The sequence below is a fragment of the Parasteatoda tepidariorum genome, chromosome 12 (assembly GCF_982258835.1).
Source record: "Parasteatoda tepidariorum strain Cologne lab strain chromosome 12, Ptep-v5.0, whole genome shotgun sequence".
NCBI classification, from domain to species: Eukaryota; Metazoa; Arthropoda; class Arachnida; order Araneae; family Theridiidae; genus Parasteatoda; species Parasteatoda tepidariorum.
In genome coordinates, this window is record NC_141766.1 from 60,813,351 (window position 1) to 60,835,175 (window position 21,825).

Below are 21,825 nucleotides of genomic sequence, written 5' to 3' on the forward strand. Positions count from 1 at the left end.
TCACTCTAATGAAAAAGACTTTAAATGTCGTTTATGTGATTAGGTGTTTAATCGAAAGTGTAACTTGAATAGACATTTAAAAACTCATGAAAAATCGAGAAACTTTTGAATGTGCAGAATGTAAAAAGGCCTTTTTCGAAATGATAATTTAAAGATATACTTAATGACTCATTTAGTTTCGCATAAGTTTAATTTGTGTAATGCATTTTTTAAGTTAAAATCTGATTTACTCAATCATATCCGATCCATTCACACATCGTCTTGCTCAAGAAAAAAGGAAGATAGATCCTTCCACAAATAACAATAAAAAGATAAAAAAGAATTGTGAAAATGCATCGGAATTGTTTAAGAAATAGACAACAAGAATTAGGAAACTATGAAATTGTGATCGAGTCCCATATATCTTAAGCTTTTTGGAAAGTTTTTTCGACGAATTCATAGAGTCTGGATGAAGGATGAACTTTGCAGAAAGTATGGAGATGTTTACAGCAAGATATAATCCTTTGAGAGCAAACAGTTACCTACCTCTTCCAAAAGCAAAAAAGTAGCCAAGAAAGCAGTATTAAGTATTCACAATGAAAAAGTGTTTCAAACTTTTTAACAAAATTTTCTAGTTTTTCAGAAAATATTTTTATTCTTGAGGTAAACTTTTTGATATTTCAGAAAATATTTTTACTTTTTGTTAAAAATTTGCTAGTTTTTAAAAAATATTTCCAACTTTTTAGCAAAATTTTTTATCTTTCAAGAAAATATTTATGTTTTTACAAAAAATTTTCTCTCTTAAGAAAAAATTTGAACTTTTATAAAAATATTTAATTTTTTTTTACAAAATTTTATATTTTTTAAGAAAATATTCATGTTTTTGCAAAAAATTTTCGCTATTAAGAAAATATTTTTACTTTTTGTTAAAAAATTGCTAGTTTTTTAAAAATATTTCAAGCTTTTTAACAAAATTTTATATTTTTTTTCGGGAAATATTTTTATTATTGTGGGAAATGCATTCCAGTAGTAATGCCTAAATAAGTATAAAATAGTTTTCCTTATTGTATTACAGCAAGAATTTTTTTCTTCTATATTTAGAACCTGAAAAAAAAGTATTAATCTGAAAAAGAAAATTCATGCCTGCTGAAAAAAAGAAATCTCTTTTCCTCTGAAAACAAAAGTTCATAGTAATTTTTACAAAATTTAAAAATAACAGCAAAATATTTTAAAACTTAAGTTATCTTATTTGCGAAAATTATTTTTAGCAGCAGTTAATAAAGCATCTAATTTAATTTCTTTTGAAAAAGCTTCACACAAAAAGTCTGTAAGGGTTGTCTAAGCAACATTCGTTCACTTAGTTCATTAGTAAAATCCAGAGCAATATTCTCCACATGTAAGTCCAAACAAAATTCATTGAAATCGTGAACACTGCACACAACCTGGTCAAGAAAGTCAGCAGACCTGTCTACTGGCTTCAGATCTTTCTTCAGTCGAATATGTTGATACAACACAATTTTCAGGCAATCTTTCATAACAGGGCCCGCTTCGTTGATGCCCTAATTCTTGGGCACCACTGGACACTGTTGATGGGTGGATTCTTGAAAAATGTTCAAAAAGTCCACGGACCTGTATTTTAAATTAATATAGCCGAATGTCACATTATCTCGACACTTCCGTAGTTCTCTCCATTGCTTGTAACTGATTTCCATCTCGTGCTTGTTGACGCGGCCACTTCTGCAGGTATAGAATGAACCAAGGCTGAGGTATAGAAGCAAGTATAGAATGAACCTATTCGTCCACTAGTAGATACTTTCCCTCGTCATTCATCAACACATAAAATTTTTCACGGGGATTAGCTGGAGGGATCTCTTCCAAAGCCATGTTGATGTCTGCAATGCCGAAGATGCATGTCGGTGGACCATGATAGAAGCAAGCATTATACTGTTCAGGCTGTAGAGTTATACCATATCCTGAAGGATAGTGTGAGTCTCCATATCTGTTAAACCTTCGTATATGAATGGCTGATTTCTTGTTATACGTGTTGGCCAAAACGAATAAGTCCTCACCAATTGGATAGTAATACTCTGGAAAGTTTCCCTCCTGGAACAAACCTTTCCTCTTTGGTTCATTCTAATAAAATAAAAAGAAACATTTTTTGAGTCACCAAGAATAACAATAAAATAAGTAACAACTATTAACAGAATGTAATTATGCTTTAAACTTAACTTTATTACACCTTTCGATTAAATTAATATTAAAGAATTTTTAAAGTTAACTAAATTTTGTCACATGCTCTTCTTAAAAACGAATAAGTGCTAGAAGTTACAATAAAACAATTCTATTAACAAATTTAAACGCATAGTAAATAACAAAGAACTCAATAGTACTTACTTCAGTTTCAGCATGTTTTCTCTTTAAATATCCGTCCATTACGTCCTGATGAATCAAAAAACTTTCAAAACTTAATCGAGACACAACAGAAGAACAAATGAAATACTAATAAAAGAGGGGGGAGGGAAAAAATTAAGTCACTCTATCCTTCTAGTTGCCAAACCATGACAGTATTGCTCTAGCGACCAATATGAAAAATATTAAACTGTCACATGCTTAACTATTTACCAGCGCAAATGAAAGGAACTGAATTCAGCGCACACATCATAGACCAAGATCTAGCTTGTTATATCTTATCGAAATGACTCGCTCTGTAATCAGTAGTTGTGTTATCACACAAAACACGTCAAATCTTAACACGTGTATGGTCAGTACCGCTGCCATCCAGAGAAAGTTATAATAGCATTAAGAGGGGCAGAAATAATTATTTAATAACTGTCAAAGGTTAAGTGAAAATGCATCGATAAAACTGTAGGATGATATCGATATCAAATCCTTTTCATTTATACACGCTTTCAGAATACAAAAGTACACTATATACTTTACACATATCTAACCAAGCACTCGTGGGTCAGTGGTTATGATATCCAACTACTGACCCACGAAGGCTTTTTGATTGGCGTGAGTTCAATCCTCAGCCTTAATTATATTTAATAAATAATAATAAAACAGATTTAAATATTAAAATAGATTTAAAGTTATTTTATTTCTAACATTCACACATAGATGGCACCACTAGAGTTAAAGCATGTGTATGATATTTATTATGTAATAAAAGATGACGACATTACTTCATAATATACAATTTCTCCCCCAAATAACAAAGTTTCTAAGTATTGCCATCCTAAACAAGTAAAATAATATTAATAAGTGTTGCCACCCTGAAAAAAGTAATAAATGAAAATAGCATCAAAAAACAAACTATATTAAGAACAGAAACCGAAACTAAAAATATTTTAGGCTTAAGAAAAAAAAGGAAATAAGCTCCCCATGACGTTACAGACGTTTCGATTTCAAGCGGGCAGAAATAAGCAACTTCTGGTTTATAAGTGGGCAGAAATAAACAACTTCCGGTCGGGCAGAAATAAGCACTCCTTGACTTTCCATGATGACGTCACTTCAGTCCCCTCTAGGGCGAGGCCTACTACTCATATATGACTTGCCCGTCTTGAAAAGGTTAAAGTACTCGGAGTGCAAAGGGTTAATTCTGAAAATACTTTATCAGTCTTATGAAAGGACAATTAAAAAAAAAGTGGCTTTTTTCGTGTATGTTAGATCGGCTTGAATATCGCGATGAAGAAAATAAAATTTATTAATGCATTTCAAAAGAGATTTTAACTACTATTTTAGAATAACTATTGTAGTGGTAAGCAACTATTTAGCTCACCTTTCGCCATCACAAAAAGCTCAATACAAAAGCTGGTTCACTTTAATATGTTTACACTATTTAACACTAGGTTTACTGACTTTTCATACATACCTATCTCTACGAACACGCGTCAATTTGACGCATGAACGGATACATATAAAAGCACTTACAGAGATGCCAACTTTGCCCCGGACAGCAAATATATATTTTAAAGTGGTAGTTTATGAATTGTGATTCTTGGTTTAATAAATTTAATTTAGTAGATTTTTATCCACCACTATTTCTAAATAATTTGTAGGTTTATATATTTCACCACTTTATATTTGCAAATTTTACTTAGTAGTTATTTACCGTTCCTTTAATTATTTTGGAGTGTCCGGAGCAGTTGGCATCTCTGTACTTAGAAAGCAATGTAATTAGATACTATAAGAAAAAAAGTGAAAATATGAGATATATATATTAAGGAAATATTCTAGTGTTTTATTTTTCAATACTCGAACTAAGCAACTGAAACCTTCAAAATCTGACACTCTGACATCAATTGACATTCTGTGTTTGTTCTTTCTAATATTGCTTATCGGCGACAGTTGTTTATCGCTTATTTCATTTGAGATAACTGTATCGGATAACGGATCAAAGTATTGTCGGTACATTCCTATTTATTATTGATGTGAAGTTTGCATGTGTACTCAAAATTTTGTCTAAATTACGATAGCGTCAAATTGACGCATATGCGTAGAGATAGCTATGCAACGAAGAAAATTTCAATATTTCAACGCTTTTGAAGAAAATAGACTTCAATATATATTGACCTCTATCAATGGATAAAAGTCATTACAAGAGATGACATAAAAATGCAAACGGGTTTTGTAATTTTCCTTATAAAATTCGAAATGCGTCAAAATGACGTGTCTCGTAAACTTAGTGTTAAGTATAATGTTAGTTAAAAATTTATTATATCAAATTTTTCAAAGTAAGATTCAATCATAATTTCAAAATTTTTGCTACCACATTAAATGCAAGAATAAAATCTTGTTTGGCAAGTATACTTTCAGCAATATTAATGCATAGCAGCTAGCTCTGACTCTCTTTTAAAAATAAGTTTTCCATCGTAAAAACATCCAAAAACATTGTAAGCAGACGTTTCATTTATATTTGGCCATCAGTTACAGCGCTAGCAGAAGCGATTACATCTAATCAGCTTTCTACAAAAATTATAATCAATTGGTTGCGAATTAAACAGTAAAATTTGTAGAATCAGGATAATTGCACCCACTCCTTAAAAGTGTTCCCACAAGATGCCCACAATTAAGTTGCATTTCACATAATACCTAGGCTTTTTCATATGCAGTAGTAAGAAAATTAAATAAAATGAAAAGTATTAAACTAAATGTAACTTAAATTTCATTTCCATAAAATTAAATCCTTTTATAGAGCTGAGCAATTTGAAATATTTGTAGCAAGGCTGATATAAGTACGCTTTAACTATTTAAAAGTAATGGTTGTTGAAATCAATTTGAATAAAATTTGTTAAAACAATAACCAAATATGAACTGGGACACCAACTGTTCCATTCTCTGCAAAATTTTAAATTAATAATGAATTAAATAAACTTGTAGAATAAGGAAAACTTTACTACTCTTTAAGAGTGTCACCAGGAAATAACTGGATTTATGTTGCATTTCGCTTTCTACTTTGAATTTTTGAAATGTAGTGGAGGAAAAATTACTTAAACAGAAAAATACTAAGCAAAAAATAACATAAATTTCGTTACCAATTAATGACATATTAATTTTTTTAAATGCTGGCGTTTAAATTAATTTAAATTAAAGATTTAATTCTAATTAACCGCAACATATTCTTGGAATAAAATGAAGAAAAAAATGTTGTTAGGTAGTAATAAGACCGCAAAGAAAAAGAGAATTTAGCTTTCCCTCATTTTTTCCACAGCATTATAGTTTCCAACTTATTAATCTTTTTCAAATGTTGACGCTTCAATCTATTCAAATTAAGGATTCTAATACTAATTAACTACAAAACATATTCTAGGAATAAAATGGAAAGCGTTTGTTAGGTTATAAGATTGCAATTGAAGAGAATTTATCTTTTCGTAATTTTTTCCATAGCAGTAATGATAACATTTATTAAGCATTGTAGTTTTTTATATATTAATTCTTTTAAATGCTGACATTTGAATCAATTCAAATGAGAAGATTTTAATTTTTATTAACTACAACATATTCTTGAAATAAAATGGGGAAAAAATGCTGGTAGGTAATAAGACCGCAAAGGAAAGGAGAATTTCCTTATTTTTCCCACAGCAGCAATGATAATATTTGTCAAGTATTAGAGTTTTCAACTTATTAATCTTTCTTATATGCTGACATTTGAATCAATTCAAATGAGAAGATTTTAATTTTTATTAACTACAACATATTCTTGAAATAAAATGGGAAAAAAATGCTGGTAGGTAATAAGACCGCAAAGGAAAGGAGAATTTCCTTGTTTTTCCCACAGCAGCAATGATAATATTTGTCAAGTATTAGAGTTTTCAACTTATTAATCTTTTTTAAATGCTGACATTTGAATCAATTTATGTTAAAGATTTAATTTTAATTAACTACAAAACATATTCTAGGAATAAAATGAAAAGAAGGTTTTAGGTAATAATATTGCTAGTGAAAAGAATAAGAATTTTTCTTTTCGTAATTTTTTCCATAGCAGCAATGATAATATCAAGTATCGAAATTTCAACATATAAATTTTTTTTAAATGCTGACTTTTGAATCAATTTAAATTAAAGATTGTAATACTAATTAACTTCAACAAATTCTAGGAATAAAATGAAGGGAAAAAAAAGGATTGTAAGGTAATAATACCATAAGTCAAGTGAAAAGGAGAATTTATCTTTTCGTAATTTTTTCCCCTAAAAAGAAGCTGAAAGCGCGACCTCAATAAAAATATAAGGCACAATCGCGCGCTGCCCCTCGGCTAAGAAGCAGTAAAAAAATGCAATTCCAGGTCATTAGGTGGATGAGGGCGTTCTAAGACAAGAAATATCTGCATATTTCCTGTACTCGGTTATGGTCGAGGAGCGAATACGGCTCCTCTCTTGGTTTACGATCTTTTGGGCTGACCAAAACTACACCCTTATTCGGCCGCAGCTCACAAATAACGGAATGCTTCTATCTTATTTTCATTTTTTTTTTCTTTTTTGCCTGTTATCTACTTCGACTTTTGAAAGGTCACTTACAGTACGGTTATGCTTTCATAATACCTTACCTGTTAAAAGTTGCGACTTTATTTGAATCAAGGGTGCCGGCAAAGGTAAGGCTTCATTTTTTTGCGGCTAGTTTTAATGGCCTTATTTAATTCGATAATTAAATGTAATTAGTAAAATCAAACAAAATTCTTATTTATCCCGCTATTTGATCAAAACTTTTTATTAAACATGGAATGATTTAGTGTCAGTTACATCTTAATAAGTCTGAACATTGAAAGTCTTCAAGGATCGTATAAAAATGTTTCGCTTTTTTTATGAAAAAATAAATATGTACCGTTTTGTGCTTTTAATCAGAAGGTATAGGCGACTTCAATTGATTTTAAAGTGATTGCCCTTCAGTTCATATCTATAGTATATCTTTACATGTGACGTAAGTTTATTAAAAAATTCATTTCTTTGTAAAAGTCTGTAGCATTTTTCAATGTACCAGAAAAGTCCTCATTATTTCTAACCTGCCTGATATTTTTCAAGCTTAATTTTTTAGCTTATATGCATTTAGGGTAATTAAGAAATGGGCGAAAAATTATTGAAATAGACTGAAATTAATTAGACTTTTTGGAAAAAAATTCTAATAATGCTGTTTACAGTAACCCTTTACTGTAAATAGCATGAAGGCTTCATGCAAACAGCCTGAAATAAATAAAGCTAGTTGAAAAATGAATTATGTATTTTCCAATTAGCCTTAAGATATGCGAGGCAATAAACCTAAAGGGCAATCTCAAATATTCAAAGTTGTATCAGAATGTGTGCATTTTGGTTTAATAAATTTTACACATCATGATTTTGACCACCACGAAACGTATGCGCTTTAAGTTATTTGAAAAAGACTGACTCTATACAAATGACATTGGTATTTTTCAATGCGCCAGGTTAAATAGAAACGTTTTCAGTATTTTTTTAAGCTGACTGATATTTTATGCATATTACAAACAGCCTATATGTCTTTAGGATAATTAGGAAGTGTGCTAGTAATTTCACAGTAAGACTGAAATTGCTAAGGTTTGTTGTAATAAGCCTTCATTGCTCTGGACCTATTACAAACTACATTAAAAATATCAAACTAATTGAGAAATTTAAAGATAATCTGTGAAAGAAGATAATCTGCTTCAATTTGCAGTTTGCGAAGTTTTTCTTGAGATATTGACTGTACTCAATTAAAAAAATTTCATTAATAAAATTTAAATTCAATTAAAATTTAATAACTAATTTCGTTTTTAACAATAGAGAATTAAAAATTCAACTTACTTTTTTTATGTTTTTGCAAATTTAAGATTTTCGTCAAAGACTACTTGGAACAAAACTGTGTTCGTATAGCTCTTGATATGTAGTACATTCTACAAACTGAAATATACGTTGGCTCTATGCTACTTAAAGATGGTTGCTAAAAAAAGCATGGAACATTACATTAGAAGCATTAAGTGTTTTGGTGTATATATGATACAATCAAAATTCAAAATTTATGGAGCTGCAGTATTCCTAAGATACCAAATACTCCACTTTGAGTAAAAGATTTTATTAAATCGAAGAAAACTAGACACGGAATTTTGCCGAATTTCAGTCAATTCTGAAAACATTTAAAAGTCTCATCACGAAGTAACAGGAACTAAGTGACATTTTATCTAAATGTTTAAATTTTGACACGAAGTGTTGACTCCTTCTTATCCTTTACGAGATGGGCGAGTCGTATATGCATTCTCAGGGTGGCAATAATCAGGGTAAAAAGCATAAAACTGGTAACCAAACTATTTTTGAAGCAGCTTATTTGAGGGCTGGGTAATGATAGTTTGCTTTATTTAATTCAATACTACTTAGTTCGAATTAAAAATTGTGTAGCTGCACTTTTAATACGCATTGATTGGATGTGTTAGATTGAGAGTGAAATCAAAAATAAATCTCTTAAATTAGCTATGCCAAACTTAAGTTACCGCTTTTTATATTTTACCATCTTTATACTGATTCCTTACAAATACATTTACGAATCACCTATCCCGAAAGGGTTAATGAAATCTACTAAACTAAGAATACAGTATTAGGACATAAATTTTGCTACCACTGAAATATTTTTGCATCTCTGAAATTTCCTCGAAAATAGTGAACTTATTTTCCACACCACTAAATGTAAATAATTTAAAAGTTCATATGCAATGCCACATTGTTCTAGCTATATAGAAGTGAGGCTTTTAAAATGTAGGCAAAATTTTAGTTTTGTATACAAATGTAGGTATTATTTTCTTTTCGACAGTGGAAGCAAATATTGAGAAATTATGAGCTTCTTTATAGCAAAATTTATACCAGTTATTACTTTTCTCCAGGTGCGTACGAACCCGGATATAGTTCCTACAAATATGATGAATTAAATTTTTATAAGATCCTCGTTGAATGATAATCAAATAAATAAATTTTACATTTCCAGACATCTAACTATTTCCAAGATTTCAAACGTCAATTTTTAAAACTTTTCCCCGTTTTAATAAAAATAAGATAATAATTTTCAGAATTTGTCACTTTCTTTGAAAAAAATATATTGTGTAGCTTGTTAAATTTTTAGTTTATTATATAAGAGAATATAGATGATATAAACAGGTTTCATACGCACCTGGGAAAATAAAAAATGTGGCAGCAATATTAGTATAATTTTTTCTCCTAATATGTTTGTAGTAATCAGAATAGTTTATTTTCTCTAAGCAAATATATATAGATTCGAGGGTGAGAGATTCGAAGTTTTATTTTGATAGTGGAAGTTAATATTAAGACATTTTCAGCTTCTTTATGACAAATTTGATGCGAATTATTACTTTTATCAAAGTGCGTCTGAACCCTGGAACATTTGCCAAAATTTAAAGCTTCAATTATTTTATCAATTCAATCCAATTTTTTTTCATATTTTAATAAAGAGTAAAATAATAATTTTCACAAGTTATGATAATTGAAAATTAAATAAAATTTGTACCTTTTTTAATTCTTAGTCTATTACGAAATAGCATACCCTCCAACTTCTCCGCTTTTCAAAGAGGTGCTTTCCTAGTAGTATGGTAAAGCTAATGAAATTGTATGTTAGAGTTTCGTAAAAATTTAGCCAACAATTAAAACCACCATCAATGAGCTGACAATTCTATGATATATGAGTTTAAATTATTCAAATGTATTGGTAGTCAAAAGAATTTTAAACTATATTTCTTTAATGAATAACAAAATGAGATTCTATAAATTTTGAAATCACATTAAAAAAAAAAATCTTCTGGGAAAGCCGGAAACATTTGCAAGCATGTAATAGTATACAACATACCTGCCAACTTTCACTCTTTCCGATAATGAATTTTCTGAGTGGTTGTAAAACAATAAACGAAAAACAATCTGACTCAAAAATATATTTATATTTTGATCCCGTTGAAATTCGCTAGCGCAAGGATTATTATGCTTTGATATATTTATTGTAATTATTTATATGTAGTGGTGGTCAAACTCATTTATAATTATCATTATAATTCAAAAAGTTAATTGGAATAACCTGAGTATTGCTACCACTTTAAATATGAAAATAAAATCTTCCGGAAAATCCGGAAGAGTTGGCAGGTATGATACAAGTGTTATATAACTTATAAAAGCTTTTAATTATGACTGGTTGTGTTCCTCATTTTTCATATATTCGTTTAAATTATGTAAAAACAGAGATGCCAACTGCTCCGGAACGGCCATAATACTTTAAAAAACGGTAAGCAACTACATACTAAAATTTCCAAATATTTGACTACTTTTGTTTACTTTTTAAACGGTGTCGCGTGACTCAAATGAAAGAAAGTGGCGAATTATATATGCTTTTGAACTATTTAGAAATAGTGGTGGATAAAAACCTAATAAATTGAATTTATTGAACCAAGATTCACACATTAATAAACTACCACCATAAAATATTTATATGCTGTCCGGAGCAAGTTGGCATCTCTGTAAAAGTAGAGGAATACAATTTTCTATGAATTTTGATTTATTAAAATATTATTACATTACCAGAGATGCCAACTGCTCCGGAAGCGCCATAGTAATCTAAAAAATGGTAAACAACTTCAAACTAAAACTTGCAAACATTAGACTAATATTGCTTACTTTTCTAAGCGGTGTAGCATCAAAGATGCCAACTGCTTCTCACATGCCAAAATAATTCAAAAAAAAAAAAAAAAAAAAAAAACGGTAAATAACTACAAAGTAAATTTTGCAAATATTTGATTATTTTTGTTTACTTTTTAAAAGGTGTCGCATGACGTAAATGTAAAAAAGTGGCGAATTACATGAGCCTTTGAATTATTTAGAAATATTGGTGGATTAAAACCTGATAAATTGAATTTATAAGACCAAGTTTCCTATATAAACTACCACTCGAAAATATTTATTTGCTGTCCGGAGCAAGTTGGCATCTCTGGATTACCTTTAAAAACACTAGGAAAATTATTTTCTGAAACTGCTGAAATTTCCTATAATTTGTAGAATATACATATATTTTTATCATTATAATTTATCATAAAAACAACTATTTTACATCAATAAAATAGTTCTGTTAACTAAATTACATCAATAAAAAGTTTTCAAGAATATATATTTTAAATCCAAATTATATTTATCACTTGTATCTGAACTCAAAATAGAAATTTGCGGTCTACAATAATGGGTAGATATGCAAACTGCTCTAGATTCAACGAAATATTTTAAGAGACAGTAACTACAAACTAAAATTAACAGGTTTTCGGTTAAGTTTGCCAATTAAAACGCTCAACACGGCATAACAAAGTGGCGTATCTCAAAAACGATCGAATTATGTAGAAGCAGCTGTGAGTAAAAACTCTATAAATCGAATTTTTAAACCAAGAACCATTAAAAGACTAACATCACCTGTTTAAACAATATTGTTATTGTTATTGAAGACAATATTGTCTGCTTTCCTGAGATTTTATGCTTATCTTTTAATTACTTAGGTATTGTGGCGGTTAGAATCCTTTTAAATCAAATGATAAAACAGAAATTCAGCTATTATTTTGTATTTGGAAAAATTCTCCGGCTCTTAGCAGAAAAAGTTAGCAGGTCTGCCCTATGGGAAACCTGTGTCGTAACTATTGAATCTCCTGATCTTCATGGGAAATTTTATTTTTATTTTTTAAGTGGTCAGAAAATCTTTGTTTAACAAAGTTGATTTATAATGATTTTAACCACCACTGCACATAAATAATTTTAATAAACATTTAAAATTACTAACAATATTCTTTAAAATACTTATTTTGCTACCACTACAAAGAGTCTCAACCAGAATGTGCAAAAAAATGACTGCCATGGCCTGATAGTTTATATATACCAGGATAGAAAAGAGTAAAAACTTAGGAGAAAATCATTTCCTTACAATAAGCTGACCAGCGTATTCAGAAAACTAAAAAATGTGTAGCAAAAGTTTTGAAGGAACATTCAAAAATCATACATTGAAACACAAACTTAGCTACCACTAGAAAAGAAAATTTTCAAACACGAGTAGAAAGTATGTAGCTCTAATTTTAATTAGTTTTTACACTTAAATATGACTTCATTAAATAAGACTTTTAAAGTAAAGACAGTTTAGGAAACGCGAGAGCTGCCGTGACTCAGAAAACAGAGGTCTCAATGAGGGCGTTAACTGGATCGCCTCCACCACATTCCTCACATATTTATTTTATAGTTTTTTTGTTTCAAAAATAGATTTTTATTAAAAAAAAGTTTGTTAAAATAACCTTAGTTAAAAACAGGCTTTCGTTTTCAAGCAATAAATTTTGTTGTTGAAATAAACGGTTTTATTTCAGCACACTAGCTGGGAGATTTTTTTTACTTTGTAGAGAATTCTATCGTAATTGAGATTATAAGCTGCTGTTTCATTGAAATTTTAGTCAAGGCTTAATCAGACTAGCAGCAAGCCTACCAACTTTTACGCTTTCGTAAAATATTTTATAGAGTGACGCACATTTCAAACCCAAAGGACTTGTTTATTGGATTTACATACATTTGTAGGCTTGTGTGCTAAATTTGGGCTTATAAACTTTTGACTGATAGAAGGGCAGCGCAAAAATACATCCAGGGTAACGGCGGGATTCGAACCCGGTACCTCCAAGCTTTGCACAGCGTTTGGCAGACGACGTTGCTAGACCAAGGAGGCCCCAAGAAGAGCTGGAACAAAGTGGCGCTGCATATGAACTTTAAATCATTTATATGTAGTGGTGTAGATAAGTTTAAATGAATAAAAAATAAATCATTCAATCATTAACTGAGCTATCACTAGAGTAATTTTTTACAAAAAGCGTAAAAAAATTGGCAGCTCTGTAATAGGCCTACTTTATATATGTTTTAAATATTTAAATGTAATGGTTGACAAGATCATTTTAATTCACATTTAAGAAAATAAGATTTAAGTATGGATGCATTAATTTTGCTACCACATCAAATATATAAACAGAATCTTTTAGAAAACCCGATAGAGTTGGCGAGTAAGTATTTATAAATAGAAAATAAATGTTGAATAACGTTTGGCTCCGTTACTGACCCCCTTTTTTTCCTTAACCAGAAGAGATAGAAACTGATATTTCATTAGAATTTCTGTTGGAGAAAAAATGATTTTGTACTTATCTAACACTAGAAAGACTGAAACTTAGTATATACCTATATTGCCCAAAAGCAGGCAAAAAGACTGGATTGTGAAAGAATAGTGTGTAAAGAAACTTGTTTAAATTAATTTTTAATATTTTTTATTATTATTTACAGTTATATAACACTTTATAAGTAAATATTAATAATTAAAAAATTACATGCTGTACAAAAAGTCACAAAATTCTAAGAAATTGTGTCATTATACACATCGTTTCTCTAATTGAAATTAAAAAGCAGTCAAAATGACATCCGTGGGCAATCTAGTGTTAAATATAGTTACTCAATGGTACGGATTCCGATCTTTTGACGATTTTTCTTTCAAAAATATAAAATTATGCTGCACAGTTATTAGTTTTTATCTGGAAGAAACAACATAGACCTCTCCACATTTGTAGTGAAGTTTTAATTTGGATGATGTGCAAATATATGGAAATGCTATCTTTTGAAAATGTGATTAGTAAATAACAAAAAGCAATGTTCAGTTGATTACATTAATATATATTGATTGTACTTTTTGCTTCAATTCATGGGTTCATAAGGGATCTACTGAGACGTCAACAATCCACAAAACAGAGATTCCAATTGCAGATCTATAATAAAAAATCTACTATCTACAAAGATGTCAACTATTACGGATTCATCAAAATATTAAAAAAAAAGAAGAAAAAAAACAGTAGAGAATTGCAAACTAAAATTTGCAGATTTTTGTCTAAGTTTGCCAAATTATTAAAAGGTCCACACGGTTCCACTGTAACAAAGTGACCTATCACACAAGCCTTTGAATTATTGAATTATTTGGAAATATAATGCTGAGCATATAAACCCTGAAATAATAAATTCAGGGTTTAGAATGGATATAATAAATTAAATATAATAAATATAATAAATTGAACAACTACCACTCGAAAATATTTATTCGCAGTCCGGAACAAGTTGGCATTTCTGTATCTATATTTATTTCTGAAATCATCTTTTTGTTAACCATTTCAAGTTGACGTTGCATAAACGCTATACTTTTATGGTGCAAAAAATGCCTTTCCAAAAAAAAAAAAAAAATTGGGGATTCTGCATCTTATTTACGTTGATATATTTTGATAACGGTTATCTCTTTAGTTTTAAAAAAAATATTCCAAGACAAAATGTGAATGCTTTAGAGAACATGAATATTTAGTTTCTATTAGATACGTTTAAAAACCATCTTTATCGAATTGTGAAAAGTGGCAGCTTTGGTGTCTTAACTGTAAAGTTACTAAGCAGGGGTGAAAGCGAGACGGAAAAGAGAAAAGGCAGGTAGTAAAACTAGCAGGGAGGAGTTAACTTATTCTCTATTTAAACTATTCACCAATATCTATTTTATCTTGGAAAAGAAGCAGATTTATATATATGTTAAAATCTTAATGAAATATTGATAGTTACAGAGATTTTATTTTTCTCTGAAAAAATGCTATAATAAAATGTATTTGGTACCAGTTTTTCATCTTTTCCGTCTTGCTATATAAGGGCTTTCAGCCATGTTACTAAGCAGAATTTGTAGTTAATAGAGGAAAATATATTATTTTAAGCAAACGCAAATAAGATACTTCGTCTTTTATGAAGCCATTTTTTCTAATATTCACGTTTTTCATGATGCTTCAGTATTTTCCGCCTTATCTGCCGGATTTCCTGGAAGATTTTATTGATGCATTTAACACGCTCACGCCGGGAAAAGTGAAAATACTGGTACAAGAACTATTTTAATATTAGATAATATTCGGGAGGAGTTAATCTATTCTCAGCAATAACAATTCACTGTAAGGAAATTTATCACAGCGTAGAAGCAATTCAATATAAAAATTGCATCCGTTAAAAACAATTGGTAGTTAAGGATTATTATTATTCCCGGAAAAAAAGCCAAAAAATGAAATTTATTGTTACCAGTTTTTACTCCGTTGCTCTGCCAACATGAGACAATCTAGCGTGACCCACCGGTGGGTCACCCCGGCGTGAATGTGTTAATGTGGCAGCAAAATCAATAGATTTATAATTTATTCTTGTTAAAATTAATGTGATTTAAAAGGATTTTATCTACCATTCCTTTTAAATAATTTAAACCATATCTATCGAAGTATTATTAACTCTTCTACAGGGCCACAGCTTTTGTTAAATAAAGTAAAAGTAAGTCTTCTACAGGGCTATAATGTGTTGCCTGAATTGAAGGCTTGAACAATGTCAGCATTTCATTACCATTTAGGAAAGAAGTTATTTGAAAAGTATAATAATTTATAGTTATTCAATATTTATAACTGATAACTGGAATGATCGTTTTTAAAACGTTTTCCAAATAGTTGTAACATTTATGTTTTGATGAATAGTATGGTTTCTTAAAGTTATAAAAAAATATTGTTTCAGCCACCATGGCATATATACAATTTAAACATTGTTTTGTAACCCTGTTACATTAACATTAAACAAGGTTTTCATTTCCTTTCTGCATAAAAACTTGTTTTTGTGGAATTATTATTTTGCTATAAGTATTCAGCAGCTTTTGTAATTTTCCTGAAAAAGCACTTGATATTTCCTAAAATATTTGAAATTTTCTTTGAATTTCCTTTAGTGATTTTTGCGATATAATTTTTAATAAATAGGTGCAAAAAATAAACAAATAAATAATTACTTCTTATGTCTAGATGAAAATTATTTTTTATTTATTTATTTATTTAAACAAATTGCGATAACCCACTACTAAACCCATAAAAGTCTACTCAATGCATCAGGTTTCGCAAAATTTTATTAACACGATTTTCATAAATGGCTATTAACATTAGCATTCATTTTTACCTGTTACTGTTGAAAATTTAAGTTTCTACAAAATAAATAGTATTTAAGCTTTATTCTTTAAAGGAGATACTAAAAATGAGCGAACACGTATCGATTTTTAAATATTGATATTAGGATAAATACAAATATAAAACGTCTTATTGGCACTGTTGCTGCATAATTATTTTTCAAACTCGATTATGCAAAAAAAGGTTTACTAGTGTTATCCTTATATATAAATATATCCAGAAACTAAATGTAATGGTTTCTTGTTACCCATTTACAAAAGCTGAATCCACCAGTACCCGAATAATTTAACATAAGATCCCGAGGTATTTTAACATTCCTACTCTAGTCCAATGAAAAAGAATCTCAGAGATGCGGTGGAATGCCAAAATGGCCAGAAGGTACAAACTAACCCCGCCCACAGGTGTGTTGGTCAGGTAGATACTGAAAATCGTCGTTCATCTTATCAAGTGGGTATTGGAATTGGTAGATTTTGTTTAAGAAAGTCACGATTCTGGTAAATGTTTTCTTTGCGAGAGGAAATGGTATTCGAGGAAAAACTGATTAGCTAAGTTGAAGTTCACTGTAACATTTATCTGAAAGATTTATGTCTGTCATCCAAGAAGACTTCCAGATAATACTGAGTAATATATTAGAGAAAGCGGTCAAGATTAATCAATCCAGTGGCGAATGACGCCAATCACAAATAGCTTCAGACATAGAGGGTGGGACAGGAATGAAAAAAGCTCTTTTGTAAATTATCTGTAAGTTCTTAGATAATAATTATATTTTGTGTATTGAAATAGCTCAAAGATGTTCCTTTTAAAAAGTAAGATGCAAAAGTTCCAAAACAACAACTTCAAAGAAAAAAACAATTCTTTGTAACATAAGCGGAGATGCTAACTTGCTCCAGACAGCTGATAAATATTTTCGAGTGGTAGCCTTTAAAGTGGGACTCTTAGTTTAATGAAATCCATTTAGAGTTTTCAATCACCACTTCGTCTAGATAATTCAAAGGCCAACTATTCCGAATTCTGCGAAAATTTTAATTATTGGTAACAAATTAAATAGTAAAACTTGTAGAATAAGGATAATTAAGCCCTCTCTTTAAAAGCGTCTCTACTAGATAACTGCAATAAAATAACTATTCATATCATACCTTGAATTTTGATATGTAGTGGTGGAAAGATTTCTTAAAATGAAAAATACTAAACTAAAAATAAATGAAACTTTGTTACCACTAGAAAATATTCTTTTACTAAACAGAGCAAGTTGGTATCTCTGCTTATATGATACGCCACTTTTCGCTGTTAACCTCTTCGAGACGGGCGAGTCATATATGCATTCTCAAGGTGTCGATAATTCTGGTAAAAAAGATAAAACTGGTAGCTATTTTTATAGTAGTTTATTTGTGGGCGGATAGTTTTGCTTTTTTTAATTCCTCACTACTTAGTTCGAATTAAAAATTTTATAGTTACATTTTTAACACACAAGGATTGGATGTGTTAAATTTAAAGTGAAAGCAAAAATAAGTCAGTCAAATTAGCTATGCCCAAACTTTAACTACCGCTTTTTATTTTTCACTATCTTGATTCTGATTCCGTGCGAATACATTTATGACTCGGAAGTCCCGAAAAGGCTAAGCCGTGTTGAGCCTTTTAAAAAGTTGGCGAAATAACTCGAAAATCTGCATATTTTAGTTTGTAGCCATATATATATATATATATATATATATATATATATATTAAAGCACATTATTAACAACACGAATCAAGCATGAATGCAAAAGTTTTGCTACCGCATTAAATAAAAAAAAATTATTATTCCGGAAAATCTGGAAGACTTGTCAGGTATGCATTTTTGAGCTAAGCCTAAATGTAAAGTTGATGATTTAACCTCTTCGAGGCGGGTGAGTCATGTATAGTGCGGCTCTGAGGAGAACTCCTCCAGATTGAAAGTCTGGGGTTGTCTGCTGCTATGATAACAAGCGAGAACACATTTACAATGGGGGTGACATACCTGCCAACTCTTCCGGATTTTCCGGAAGATTTTATTTTCTTATTTAAAGTGGTAGTAATTATACACTATTTTTTCTTTTATAATCTTAATTTTCAAATGATATTGATCACCACTATTCTTACAAAAATTAAGCACATACATTAATATGCGTTACTATCATGGTTGTCAACTTAAGTTTTCTCAAATACAACGTATTTGTTTGCTTAAAATTGAAGTTTTAATTCCATTTTAATACCACTGGGAAAAATGATAATGGAAGGGATTAAAAGTTAGCAGGTATGTGACTGTATAATCTATTATGCGAAGTAATTGCTTTGTAGTGTCCAGTTTTTGGTGGAATCCAAACTGCTTGTCGGGGAGAGCTGTAAGTTGTGGCTTGATTCTATTGTATATAATCTTTTCGCAAATTTTTCCCAGAATGTTTAGAAGGCTAATTGGTCTGTAACTCTCAGGGCACCTTGGATTTTTATTTTTATTTAGAAATAGAAAGACTGATTCGTTTTTCCAGGATTGAGTATAATAATTCAAAGGAAGCCAGCTATGTATAATATGTATGATTTTATGTATATAGTCGGAAGGTAGCAGTTTTATCATTTTATTTTTCATTCCATTTTCACCTGGTGCTTTGTTGTTTTTAAATTACGGATAATGTTGCATAAACAATTTTTCTTTTAGCAGCAATTGTTTTGGAAGATTTCACACTAAGAACTGCTTGTAAAGGGGTACCATAGGTGACTGAAAATGCAAAAAGTGGCCGGAACTTAATTTATTTAATTATTGTCTCTTTACTTATTAAACAGTAACTTCCATCATAACTTACAATTCAAAATAGTAATATTCAACGTAAATTCATTCCTGTTTTTCATTAGCAAACTACGAAAAATAAAATGCTATAAAATGTTGCCAATGATAATCTTATTCAATAAATGTTTGTTTTTATTAGTCAGTCACCACCTTTCGCATTTTTAGTTGCCAGTGGCAACCCTGTTGATACAATTTGAACGTTCATGCTTCACTAAGCATACCATAACCAGTCAAAAGACCGGATATGCTATGTTGTATTACATTGTAAAGTGTTACTATTTTAAGTGTTAAAGAAATGAAGTTCTTCTTTATACCTATGAGAAATTTGCATAGACCCAAATATATGTAGGAAAATTTAAATCATATCTCAATGCTAATATAATTAAAAAAACATTCTAATGTAAATATTGTATTCCTATAAAATGACTTCAAAATTGTTAGTATAAAAACTAGAAAGACGTTATTAACTTGTTTTGGTCAATTGAATTTTGCATGGTAAATATGTCACGATTTTCAAAAAGGTTCAAGAATGATCGTTTAAATTGTTCTAAGAGTTTTGCCGTGCTAAATCTTCCTTTGCTGCTAAAATAAAGATAATTTACATTGAATAAGTACAGAAATAATTCATAATTTTGTCTATTTTGTCTCCATATGCATGATGAATCTCACTCGCCAAATGATGCTATTGGGCTAATACGTAATTATATAATTTCGTATTTTAGCTGTTCTTTCGATTTTATCAAGCATACATTAAATATACAATGGTATTTATTGAAAATCAAAATTTTTCTTACTTGTACTTTTGGCCCTTTGCACTCTAAAAGTGCTTCTCAGGTACCAGTGTCACCTAAAAAATTACTTACTGCTCGAAATGTTAAAATTTTTATCTCTTTAGGTTTAGTGACCAGCTGATAACCTCAGATGACATCTTGCTCAGCTTTGTAAAAAATATATTTAGTTTATTAAATTTGATTTTAAGTTTTTTTTTTTTTGCCACTACACATGAAAAATTCAAAACCTCATATAGAATACTACTTTCTCACAATTATCTCTTGGTGAAACTCTTGAAAAGTTGGCGAAATTATCACTTATTCTGCAAAATTTACATTTAATTCGCTACTAATTTATTAAAACTTTCACAGAAAGTGGAGCAGTTGGCATCCCTTTATCCTGTTTGTTTTCATGATGAGTTAAATATCCACAAGCTTACAGATTTCTTAGTAATAGCATTCATGCATTACTACAAGAACTCTATCTTACCAAAGTAAATATATATATATATATATATATATATATATATATATATATGTATATATATATATATATATATATATATATATATATATATATATATATATATATATATATATATATATATATATATATATATATATATATATATATATATATATATATATATATATATATATATATATATATATATATATATATATATTAAACAACTTAGATTTCATTTCTCTGTCTTACTTACGGTTCTGGGAAAACGCCGCTTTTTAAGTGAGGTTTTTTTAAATGAGGTTTAACTCTTTCAGGAGCATTAAATTTTGACGGGTCGCATTTCAGCAACTGCTACCGAATGAATGGATGAAAGATAGAGCCAAATGTTTTTTTTCTCCAATGCCCACCTGTGTTAACATCCGTCAATTCAGGCATATACAGGCCTCTCTTTCAGGGGCACCATATTAGGTGGGCCAACGTCGCTCCCACAGTGAGGACAGATAGTACAGAGAAGGAAAGAACTTCCACACCTTGCCCGGGATTCAAACCCAGAACCTTTCTAATGCAAGGACATTTCCCTGTCCCCTACACAGATCGGTCGGCGATTGAACGAAATGTATCTACGAGATATTCTTAAACAGTATGTTCGTTGAAGAATAATTTTAATCGTTGAAGAATAATTTTTTAAACCACATGGTTGCTAAAAAATTTCGAAAGTGTAGAAGTAAATAGCTTTATATTTTTGGTGGTTTGCAATATTTTTTTAAAAAGTTTTTCCAGACAGGACACTAGAAAGGGTTAATAAGGTATTGACCCACAAAAATGATTAAAAAATTATTAAAAGATCGATGGAGATACCTTACAATGTCATATTGAAGCCTCCAAACACTTATAAACTTTTTTCCTTTAAAACTAGTTTTCTCGAAATCGTTTCGAAACTTTAAATACCTTGTTCAACACTAGGTTTACGGACGTTTCTTATAAACTGCTGTTTGTAGAAAATGCAACACCATGAAAGAATCATCAGAATCAAATGAAATTTAATGCAGAAACGACTTGTACTGATACAAATAAATGATGAAATTTTCAAAACAAAAGAAACAAATTAAGCGTCCGAAATCAGTATTTGGTGCAGCCACCACGCGCTGCAATAAGTGCTGCTATACGACGTGGCATGGAGTCAAACAGATGTTGAATATCTGCTTGAGGAAGAGAATTCCATATCGCTTGTATGCGCAACCAAAGTTCGTCTTTGGAAACTGCAGGACGCGGATCACGAGTGAGA